This window comes from Bombina bombina, chromosome 3 (genome assembly GCF_027579735.1).
Source record: "Bombina bombina isolate aBomBom1 chromosome 3, aBomBom1.pri, whole genome shotgun sequence".
Taxonomy (NCBI): domain Eukaryota; kingdom Metazoa; phylum Chordata; class Amphibia; order Anura; family Bombinatoridae; genus Bombina; species Bombina bombina.
In genome coordinates this window covers 517,310,488-517,320,944 of record NC_069501.1, presented here as the reverse complement: position 1 = coordinate 517,320,944, position 10,457 = coordinate 517,310,488, and positions in this window count along the sequence as shown.

The window sequence follows — 10,457 nt, the reverse complement described above, 5'->3', positions numbered from 1 at the left end:
CCTGTGGCATGTTGGTGCTCCCTGGTTATTTTCTTTTTAAGCTCTATCTTGCAGTCCCGGTAACGATATTTAATAGAGTCCATATCTCTGTTACGGCCCCCCACTGCATTAACTGCATCCCTTATCTCCCGCCAGAGCTTCCTCTTGTCACTCGGGGTGGTCTTCTGAGCCTGCAGCCTCCTATACCTGCGCATATAGGCTTCTATGAGGACCTCCTTCTCCTCCATAGTAAACCTCGCCTCCCTAGTCGCCTTGGCCTTCCCCTGTGATGGTGCCCTCTGTTTCCCGGACTGTGAAGCCCTACTCTGTCCGCCACTGGGCCCAGCCACTTGTTCATCTTGAACGAAGTGGCTGTGTCCACCCACCGCTTCCACCCCCGCTTCCTGACCCCCTTCCAGTCCTGTTCCTCTCCCCCCCCTCTCCCTCTCCTCCCCCTCTACCTCTCCCCTGACTAATCTCCTGCCTTCCCTCCTCTTCCATCTCTTCCCTAAACTAAGCCCTAACTACTCCAACAAAAAGTGACTATGCTCAAATGAAAGGGGGTCAAAATAAATAAATAAAAAGACCAAAAAAGTGCTGAAAGTGTGAAAGGGATATAAATAAAAGAGGGTAATGAGTATTTAACCAACCAAAATGTATAAGAAGACTAAAAGGAGGATATGTAAACTAAATGTAACTAGGGGATGGGGATGGGATTAGAGGGAATGGGGTATGGGAATAGAGGAAATGGGATGAAAGGGAATGGGACTACAGGGAATGGGGTATGGAGTGTAGTATGAGAGGGTATGGGGTATGGAGTGTTATTGATAACTGTATGTATGTATTGAATGTGTTTGCGTGTAAATGTGTTAAGTATACAGAAAAAGCACTCGCACACTCACCCACTGTCAATCACTAACGCTCTCTTACTAACTCACGCTCCCACTAACTCACAATACCACTAACTCACGCTCCCACTAACTCACACTCCCACTAACTCACAATACCACTAACTCACGCTCCCACTAACTCAAGCTACCACTAACTCACACTACCACTAACTCACGCTCCCACTAACTCACGCTCCCACTAACTCCCACTACCACTAACTCATGCTCCCACTAACTCACGCTCCCACTAACTCACGCTCCCACTAACTCACGCTCCCACTAACTCACGATAACAATAACTGACTCTCTCACACTAACACTAACTCGCACTAACTCTCACAATAACTCACTAAATCTCCAATCTCCAAAAACCCACCAGCAACACAGTCAAAGAAGCCATGCTTGTGGCGTGCTTATATACCCTGTGTAAATGTTTAATGATGTACCGGTTTGCGTTGTAAATTGTGTTCAGGTGTGCTTTGTTAGTAATTAGTATGCGTGCAATATGTATTAGTTGTGTGAATTTGCGCATGCTCATTTAGAGTTAGTATTTGTGGAATGTGTAGAATGTGATGATGTCATAGTGCTCGTTTTCTATAACATTGTCCCATAGTATTATGTGTTAATGTTAATTTGCGATGGTGTCGTATTTGTGAAGATTTGTATATGCATGTTTGTCCTAATATTTCGTAATGTTGAATGCGAGTATTTTGTTACTTTCCGTATTTCCGTATCGTAAAATATATGCGTATTCCCTTTATTTTTTTTATTTTTTTCCCCGCTTGTGAATGTGTAATGCATGTGTGCTTTGTTTTGTGATTGTTGTTCTGACATTTGCAGTGTGTTATTGTTGTGAATATGTGGTATACGTCATATGACAGAGCAGTGCGTATTTCTCACGAGATCGAGTGTTAGGTGAAAAAAGCGTGTTTGTTTGATTTGCCATTGATCTCTATGGGAGACTGTCTAACGTGGGCGTGATTCCGCGTATGAAATATACGCGTTAGGAGTAGCGTTAGAAGGTTGTTTATAAACTCTAAATACCAGCGTAAAAAACTCAGTGCGTTAGAAATAAACCATGCGTAGCTAACGCACCCCTTCTAACGCAAAAACACTAAATCTAGGCGTTAATTAATTATAGTGTAGTGTTAGGTGTTATTGTAACTTAGGTTAGGTTTTATTTTACAGGTACTTTTGTATTTATTTTAGCTAGGTAGTTATTAAATAGTTAATAACTATTTAGTAACTATTCTACCTAGTTAAAATAAATACAAACTTGCCTGTAAAATAAAAATAAACCCTAAGCTAGCTACAATATAACTATTAGTTATATTGTAGCTAGCTTAGGGTTTATTTTATAGGTAAGTATTTCTTTTTAAATAGGAATTATTTAGGTAATAATATTATTTTTTATTTAGATTTATTTAAATTATATTTAAGTTAGGGGGTGTTAGGGTTAGACTTAGGTTTAGGGGTTAATACATTTAGTATAGTGGCGGCGACGTTGGGGGCGGCAGATTAGGGGTTAATAAATGTAGGTAGGTGGCGGCGATGTTAGGGACGGCATAGGGGTTAATAATATTTAACTAGTGTTTGCGAGGCGGGAGTGCAGCGGTTTAGGGGTTAATATGTTTATTATAGTTGCGGCAATGTCCGGAGCAGCAGATTAGGGGTTAAAAAATTTATTTTAGTGTTTGTGATGCAGGAGGGCCTCGGTTTAGGGGATAATAGGTAGTTTATGGGTGTTAGTGTACTTTTTATCACTTTAGTTATGAGTTTTATGTTACAGCGTTGTACCATTAAACTCTTAACTACTAACTTTTAAATGCGTTAGGACTCTTGATGGGGTAGGGTGTACCGCTAACTTTTTGGCCTCCCAGGACAGACTCGTAATACCGGCGCTATGGAAGTCCCATAGAAAAAAGACTTTACGAAGTTTACGTATGTCGTTTTGCGGTAAGGCCAAAAAAGTGTGCGGTGACCCTAAACCTTCAAGACTCGTAATACCAGCGGGCGTCAAAAAGCAGCGTTAGGACCTGTTAACACTGCTTTTTTACCCTAACGCACAACTCGTACTCTAGCCGTATGTTTTTAGTGAATAAGTATATAACAAATTGTGCTTATTTAATTGTCACCCATATTTACATGTTTTATTTTGTAGGAGACAGCCCATTTTGTGAGGTTCTTATTTGATCTGTATAAATTGACCTAGCTTTTATCGCCCTCATTTTGCATCTGTTTTATTTCTATTTTAGTGACTGTTTGTGGGGAATAGTCAGCTTGAAGTGGTTGGCCTTAAGCCTATGCGCATTTATAGATCTACTTTCAGGAGCATCAAATCACTACTGGGAGCTAGCTGCTGATTGGTGGATACACATATATGCCTCTTGTCATTGGCTTACCTGATGTGTTCAATTAGTTAGTAGTGCAACCAGTAGTGCATTACTGCTCTTTCAACAAAGGATATCAAGAAAACAAGCAAATTCGACTAGAAGTAAATTGGAAAGTTGTTTAGAGTAGTATTCTCTATGTGAATCATGAAAGAAATGGGTTTCATGTCCCTTTAAATCTTGTAGTTAATATTTTCATATGCATGTGTTATTTTTTATGAGGGTAATAAATGTTTTACATATTGTAACATAATCTCGCCACCTTTTATTTTGCTAGAAAAAAACAGCGATATCTGTAGTTGGAAATGTTTAAAGAATACACCTGACCTGACCAGAGAAATTTTAACTGCTCCCATAGAATGCCCCTGTTCAACCCAGTAGCAGAGATGGGAAAACTCACTTTTCAAATAAGGAAAATAATACACTTTAAATTTCCTATTATAAATACAAATTTCACAGCTTTTTCTAACAGCTCTATTTTGAACAAGCTTTTTATTAGCTCTGAAATCACAGAGAATCCTACACTTACACACTGCAGATCATCAGGAAGGGAGTGAGCAGTGAAGCAGGGTATCTCTGTAGATAAATGCATACATTGACTATAGAGCTTGGTAAGTAACCGATTCATAATTTTAATGCATGCCAACTTTTTACCTTTGAGATAAATGGGTAATTATTTAAAAACATTCTAAAATAAATAATAAGCTAAAAAAAAATCAGTGCATAATGTCCCTTTAAATGCTAGTAATACCCATTTGAGAGACACACTGTTCTCAAGGTAGAAGCTGCCTTTAGAGAATTACAACAAGGGCTTTATAGTACTGGAGAGATTTCTTGTAGACTCTCACAATCCCAGAGAGCTTTAGAGAATTGGGCCCTAGTGAGATGTAACAAGATATAACCATTGTTAGAGCTACTAAATACATTTTTTAATGTCCTTGTTTTGTGTAGAAGTAAATGTATATCTCTATTAATTCTATATCAGTTTCCTAAATGGTTAGTCAGAGCATGCAGTTTTACTTCCATTATCAAATAGTGCAGTCTTTTTTATATACACACTTTCTGAGGCCCCAACTACTACTGAACATGCTCAACAGGTTGCAGTGTATACATATCTGTGATTGGCTGATAGCTATCACATGATACAGGAAGCCAGCGAACTTAAAGGGACAGTATACACCAATTTTCATATAACTGCATGTAATAGACACTACTATAAAGAATAATATGCACAGATAATGATATAAAAATCCAGTATAAAACCACTTAAAATCTTACTTAGAAGCTCCCAATTTAGCTCTGTTAAAAAGGTAGCTAGAACACCCACTTTAAGTGGGAAATAACAGACACTCTACTCCATTCCTCTGCATATGAAAAGACTCTTTACACAAACAGGAGTAGGTATACATCAGTATTCTCCTAAAACTTTGGAGCTTGGTTAGGAGTCTGAAAATCAGAACAATGTTATTTAAAAATAAGCACAACTATATATTTAAAAAAAAAAATGTATGGGCTATAAAAATGGATCATCTACAAAACATTTATGCAAAGAAAAATTGAGTGTATAATGTCTCTTTAAAGTGAATGTAAATTTTGTTGCTAAAGTGCCACAGTGGCACTTTAATTCATCAAAATTTACATTTCACTCGTGTTGTGAAAAAATACCTTTAAATGTTGACAGCCGATCCAGCTTCCTCCGCCCGTCGCAAAGCATCTTCCTTGGTCTAAACTGAGGAATCCAGCTTCCTCCAATAACGGCGTTGCATCAGACACTGATTCCCCTGGGGGAAGCCGTGATTGGAGGATGACCAATCCATCATTTCGGATGTCAGAAATGGCTTGCGACGACCGGGGGAAGCTGGAGCTGCTGTCAAGATTAAAAGGTAAGTTTTTTTCTCAACACAAGTGAAATTTAATTTTTGATGAATTAAAGTGCCCCTGTTTTTAATCAAATTTTTAAAACCTGACAGAATGCATGAGTGGGGATTAGGAAGAAGAAACTTTTTTAAAAGAAATAAAATAAAAAATGTGTGGGGCTTCAGGTGGCTATGCAATCATTTATTTTAAGCAAATGAGTTGTTAGAGGGAATTGAAACTCCTCGAGGACCTGACAACTTGAAAAATGTTTCCTTGTCCACTAATTTGCTTATGTCATAACATCGCAAAAATGCTATTACATAAATAAACCTAAGGCAGTTTACAAACTGGTTCTTCCATTGTTTCATTTTTGTGATAGTTGAAGAATATTTTTTTACATTATTCTTTTAAATCCACTGTTTTTTTTCCTGAATTGAGGTTTAAATGCTACAGGCAAATCAAACACATTTTATAAAAGAAAAATTGAAAATTTGATAAATCAGATTTCTTTCATGTAATTAGCAAGAGTCCATGAGCTAGTGACGTATGGGATATACATTCCTACCAGGAGGGGCAAAGTTTCCCAAACCTCAAAATGCCTATAAATACACCCCTCACCACACCCACAAATCAGTTTTACAAACTTTGCCTCCTATGGAGGTGGTGAAGTAAGTTTGTGCTAGATTCTACGTTGATATGCGCTCCACAGCAGGCTGGAGCCCGGTTTTCCTCTCAGCGTGCAGTGAATGTCAGAGGGATGTGAGGAGAGTATTGCCTATTTGAATTCAATGATCTCCTTCTACAGGGTCTGTTTCATAGGTTCTCTGTTATCGGTCGTAGAGATTCATCTCTTACCTCCCTTTTCAGATCGACGATATACTCTTATATATATATATATACCATTACCTCTACTGATTTTCGTTTCAGTACTGGTTTGGCTTTCTACAACATGTAGATGAGTGTCCTGGGGTAAGTAAGTCTTATTTTCTGTGACACTCTAAGCTATGGTTGGGCACTTTTTTATAAAGTTCTAAATATATGTATTCAAACATTTATTTGCCTTGACTCAGGATGTTCAACGTTCCTTATTTCAGACAGTCAATTTCATATTTGGGATAATGCATATGAATAAATCATTTTTTCTTACCTTAAAATTTGACTTTTTCCCTGTGGGCTGTTAGGCTCGCGGGGGCTGAAAATGCTTCATTTTATTGCGTCATTCTTGGCGCTGACTTTTTTGGCGCAAAAAAATTTTCTGTTTCCGGCGTCATACGTGTCGCCGGAAGTTGCGTCATTTTTTGACTTTTTTTGCGCCAAAAGTGTCGGCGTTCCGGATGTGGTGTCATTTTTGGCGCCAAAAGCATTTAGGCGCCAAATAATGTGGGCGTCTTTTTTGGCGCTAAAAAAATATGGGCGTCACTTTTGTCTCCACATTATTTAAGTCTCATTATTTATTGCTTCTGGTTGCTAGAAGCTTGTTCACTGGCATTTTTTCCCATTCCTGAAACTGTCATTTAAGGAATTTGATCAATTTTGCTTTATATGTTGTTTTTTCTATTACATATTGCAAGATGTCCCACGTTGAAACTGAGTCAGAAGATACTTCAGGAAAATCGCTGCCTGGTGCTGGAGCTACCAAAGCTAAGTGTATCTGCTGTAAACTTATGGTATCTGTTCCCCCAGCTGTTGTTTGTACTGATTGTCATGACAAACTTGTTAATGCAGATAATATTTCCTTTAGTACTGTTACATTACCTGTTGCTGTTCCGTCAACATCTAATACTCAGAGTGTTCCTGATAACATAAGAGATTTTGTTTCTAAATCCATTAAGAAGGCTATGTCTGTTATTCCTCCTTCTAGTAAACGTAAAAAGTCTTTTAAAACTTTTCATTTTTCAGATGAATTTTTAAATGAACATCATCATTCTGATTCTGATAATGGTTCTTCTGGTTCAGAGGATTCTGTCTCAGAGGTTGATGCTGATAAATCTTCATATTTATTTAAAATGGAATTTATTCGTTATTTACTTAAAGAAGTCCTAATTGCATTAGAAATTGAGGATTCTGGTCCTCTTGATACTAAATCTAAACGTTTAGATAAGGTTTTTAAATCTTCTGTAGTTATTGCAGAAGTTTCTCCTGTCCCTGGTGCTATTTCTGAAGTAATTTCCAGGGAATGGAATAATTTGGGTAATTCATTTACTCCTTCTAAACGTTTTAAGCAATTATATCCTGTGCCAGCTGACAGATTAGAGTTTTGGGACAAAATCCCTAAGGTTGATGGGGCTGTCTCTACTATTGCTAAGCGTACTACAATTCCTACGGCAGATGGTACTTCCTTTAAGGATCCTTTAGATAGGAAAATTGAATCCTTTCTAAGAAAAGCTTACTTGTGTTCAGGTAATCTTCTTAGACCTGCTATATCTTTAGCAGATGTTGCTGCAGCTTCAACTTTTTGGTTAGAAGCTTTAGCGCAACAAGTAACAGATCATAATTCTCATAGCATTATTATTCTTCTTCAACATGCTAATAATTTTATTTGTGATGCCATCTTTGATATCATTAGAGTTGATGTCAGGTATATGTCTCTATCTATTTTAGCTAGAAGAGCTTTATGGCTTAAAACTTGGAATGCTGATATGTCTTCTAAGTCTACTCTGCTTTCCCTTTCTTTCCAGGGTAATAAATTATTTGGTTCTCAGTTGGATTCTATTATCTCAACTGTTACTGGAGGGAAAGGAACTTTTTTACCACAGGATAAAAAATCTAAAGGTAAATTTAGGTCTAATAATCGTTTTCGTTCCTTTCGTCACAACAAGGAACAAAAGCCTGATCCTTCATCCTCAGGAGCGGTATCAGTTTGGAAACCATCTCCAGTCTGGAATAAATCCAAGCCTTTTAGAAAATCAAAGCCAGCTCCTAAGTCCACATGAAGGTGCGGCCCTCATTCCAGCTCAGCTGGTAGGGGGCAGATTACGTTTTTTCAAAGAAATTTGGATCAATTCCGTTCACAATCTTTGGATTCAGAACATTGTTTCAGAAGGGTACAGAATTGGCTTCAAGATAAGGCCTCCTGCAAAGAGTTTTTTTCTTTCCCGTGTCCCAGTAAACCCAGCGAAGGCTCAAGCATTTCTGAACTGTGTTTCAGATCTAGAGTTGGCTGGAGTAATTATGCCAGTTCCAGTTCTGGAACAGGGGCTGGGGTTTTATTCAAATCTCTTCATTGTACCAAAGAAGGAGAATTCCTTCAGACCAGTTCTGGATCTAAAAATATTGAATCGTTATGTAAGGATACCAACATTCAAAATGGTAACTGTAAGGACTATCCTGCCTTTTGTTCAGCAAGGGCATTATATGTCTACAATAGATTTACAGGATGAATATCTGCATATTCCGATTCATCCAGATCACTATCAGTTTCTGAGATTCTCTTTCCTAGACAAGCATTACCAGTTTGTGGCTCTGCCGTTTGGCCTAGCAACAGCTCCAAGAATTTTTACAAAGGTTCTCGGTGCCCTTCTGTCTGTAATCAGAGAACAGGGTATTGTGGTATTTCCTTATTTGGACAATATCTTGGTACTTGCTCAGTCTTCACATTTAGCAGAATCTCATACGAATCGACTTGTGTTGTTTCTTCAAGATCATGGTTGGAGGATCAATTTACCAAAAAGTTCATTGATTCCTCAGACAAGGGTAACATTTTTAGGTTTCCAGATAGATTCAGTGTCCATGACTCTATCTTTGACAGACAAGAGACGTCTAAAATTGATATCAGCTTGTCGAAACCTTCAGTCACAATCATTCCCTTCGGTAGCTTTATGCATGGAAATTCTAGGTCTTATGACTGCTGCATCGGACGCGATCCCCTTTGCTCGTTTTCACATGCGACCTCTTCAGCTCTGTATGCTGAACCAGTGGTGCAGGGATTACACAAAGATATCTCAATTAATATCTTTAAAACCGATTGTACGACACTCTCTGACGTGGTGGACAGATCACCATCGTTTAGTTCAGGGGGCTTCTTTTGTTCTTCCGACCTGGACTGTAATTTCAACAGATGCAAGTCTTACAGGTTGGGGAGCTGTGTGGGGGTCTCTGACAGCACAAGGGGTTTGGGAATCTCAGGAGGTGAGATTACCGATCAATATTTTGGAACTCCGTGCAATTTTCAGAGCTCTTCAGTCTTGGCCTCTTCTAAAGAGAGAATCGTTCATTTGTTTTCAGACAGACAATGTCACAACTGTGGCATACATCAATCATCAAGGAGGGACTCACAGTCCTCTGGCTATGAAAGAAGTATCTCGAATTCTGGTTTGGGCGGAATCCGGCTCCTGTCTAGTTTCTGCGGTTCATATCCCAGGTATAGACAATTGGGAAGCGCATTATCTCAGTCGCCAAATGTTACATCCGGGCGAATGGTCTCTTCACCCAGAGATATTTCTTCAGATTGTTCAAATGTGGGGACTTCCAAAAATAGATCTGATGGCCTCTCATCTAAACAAGAAACTTCCCAGGTATCTGTCCAGATCCAGGGATCCTCAAGCGGAAGCAGTGGATGCATTGTCACTTCCTTGGAAGTATCATCCTGCCTATATCTTTCCGCCTCTAGTTCTTCTTCCAAGAGTAATCTCTTAGATTTTGAAGGAATGCTCGTTTGTTCTGCTGGTAGCTCCAGCATGGCCTCACAGGTTTTGGTATGCGGATCTTGTCCGGATGGCCTCTTGCCAACCGTGGACTCTTCCGTTAAGACCAGACCTTCTGTCGCAAGGTCCTTTTTTCCATCAGGATCTCAAATCCTTAAATTTAAAGGTATGGAGATTGAACGCTTGATTCTTAGTCAAAGAGGTTTCTCTGACTCTGTGATTAATACTATGTTACAGGCTCGTAAATCTGTATCTAGGGAGATATATTATAGAGTCTGGAAGACTTACATTTCTTGGTCTCTTTCTCATAATTTTTCCTGGCATTCTTTTAGAATTCCCAGAATTTTGCAGTTTCTTCAGGATGGTTTGGATAAAGGTTTGTCTGCAAGTTCCTTGAAAGGACAAATCTCTGCTCTTTCTGTTCTTTTTCACAGAAAGATTGCTAATCTTCCTGATATTCATTTTTTTGTACAAGCTTTGGTTCGTATAAAACCTGTCATTAAGTCAATTTCTCCTCCTTGGAGTTTGAATTTGGTTCTGGGGGCTCTTCAAGCTCCTCCGTTTGAACCTATGCATTCATTGGACATTAAATTACTTTCTTGGAAAGTTTTGTTCCTTTTGGCCATCTCTTCTGCCAGAAGAGTTTATGAATTATCTGCTCTTTCTTGTGAGTCTCATTTTCTGATTTTTCACCAGGA